Source organism: Myxine glutinosa, chromosome 1 (genome assembly GCF_964187855.1).
Source record: "Myxine glutinosa chromosome 1, kmMyxGlut1.1, whole genome shotgun sequence".
Taxonomy (NCBI): Eukaryota; Metazoa; Chordata; class Myxini; order Myxiniformes; family Myxinidae; genus Myxine; species Myxine glutinosa.
This window is the reverse complement of record NC_136261.1, coordinates 32,970,429-32,972,124: the sequence shown is the minus strand read 5'-3', so window position 1 is coordinate 32,972,124 and position 1,696 is coordinate 32,970,429. Positions and strand designations below refer to the sequence as shown.

General features: G+C 42.7%; 1 protein-coding gene across 19 annotated transcripts in view; it reads left to right on the top strand.

The window, feature by feature from the left end:
- LOC137422533 (microtubule-associated serine/threonine-protein kinase 3) overlaps positions 1-1,278 on the top strand; it is a 498,013-nt gene extending 496,735 nt beyond the window's left edge. For 18 of the 19 annotated variants that reach the window (XM_068109313.2, XM_068109270.2, XM_078770458.1 and 15 more), the window contains one exon: positions 1-1,278. This exon is cut by the window's left edge and continues 1,506 nt beyond it. The gene's annotated coding sequence lies outside the window, so the exon portion shown is untranslated. The other variant, XM_078770498.1, reaches the window with a different exon arrangement.
- The last annotated feature ends 418 nt before the right edge of the window (positions 1,279-1,696 follow it).

Sequence of the window (1,696 nt, the reverse complement as noted above, 5' to 3'; positions counted from 1 at the left end):
GAGAATAGCGGATGTACATTTACGTTAATATGGTTTTATTTTCATTGCATGTTATTTTCATAGTTCTCAGTTTTATTAATGTATATATAGAGAATTCTGGTGGAGATGCCGATAATTGCTTGCATGAATAGTTTTCTTTGTTCTTGTTTTGTTTCTTGTTTTCCTCTTCGCTTATGTTTTGTCTTTTTCAGATCGGGTAGAGGTAAGTGCAGATGGGAGTTTGGTGATGAATACTTGAAGCTGTACTGTAAACTCGTATGTAAATATTATACAGTATTTATGCATTGGACAATATGTGGCACTATGTAAGAAAATCTGCTTATGTGTCCTGTGGCTTGTTAGGGTTCAACAAAGTAGCACAGAGCCATAGGTAAGAACAAATGAAGATTGAAAACAAAAAAAGAAAGAATTCCTTCCTCAATGGGGGGGGAAAGCATTGCGGCTTCGATGTCAAATATGCGGGTGCTGTGCTCGGCTAGTACGTAAACATTCTGGTGTTTTTCCGTCCTTATCTCGACCTATCGGTAGCGGTGTGTGCCAGAATTGTCATGTTTGGTCTCCTCTCCTCTCCCACCCCTCCTCGACTTCCCTCCCTCTCTTCCGGAAAAAAAGACTCGAGTACCGATTGCAGGACAATAATCTACGGAAGCACTGTTGGCATTCGAAGTTGCTCGGTTGGTTTTTCGATTTTATTTCTTCTCGCTTCGACGGATTATAAGTGAGAGCAAACACCTGCAGGGTCCGTACCAATTTAAGGAGTTGTTCCAGTTAATTTTTCACCTTTACGTCCCACATCCGATGAGTGAGGCTCGATGAGGATGTCAACGTGTGAGCAGAGATGCTCGGAGTAAATGTATTGCAATGAGGGCAGTCCGTGTAAAGATTGTGAAACTTTTTTTTTTAGTTGCCTTTTCACTTCCAACTCAGCTGACATCCGTGTATTCAACATTTTGTTTGTGTATCTTATAAGAAAAAGTTTTAGAATGTCAATGGGATGACACTTATGACCCTGTGAGTGTATTGTGAAATGGACTGAATGTGGTGATTTTCTGATAAGCAGGATCGAGATCAGGGTGTTTTACTGTTGTTCTGAATGCTCTAACGCTCATCCACATGACACTTGTGCTGCCTTCATTATGGGAAGGCGGAAGTTACAAATGGCTGCTTTCGTATGTAATTTTGTTTACAGCCGTCTCCGGAATCCTGCTTTTTGTACATGTCACTCGTAGTATACGTTTACAATGAGGGTCAATTTGAATAAACCACATTATGCTCACATGTCCTTTCGTTGGGTCAGTCTTCTTTGTGTAAGATATTTAATATTGGTGTCCTGTGAGTTATCTGAGAACGTAGTGCTGGGAGAGGCACTGATGGGAATGTGACTTTTGAAATGACATAATCCTCCCCAGAATGCTCGGCGCACATGTGATGGTGTTACATGCGTCGCTCATGCGCTTCCGCAAATGTGCAGCACTCTGAATTTTTTCCGTGTGGACCAACGCCTTCAAGTGACCCCGGAGATTTAAAAAAAAAAATCCAATGGACTGAGATCGGGCTCCTTGCCGGCCACTCCACAGGCCCTCGACGTCCTATCCAATGACCACGGAATTGATGGTTCAGCCACTCTCTTACGTGAATGCTCCAATGGGCAGGAGCACCATTCTGCTGGAACCATGTTGGGAAATCCCTCTCTGCG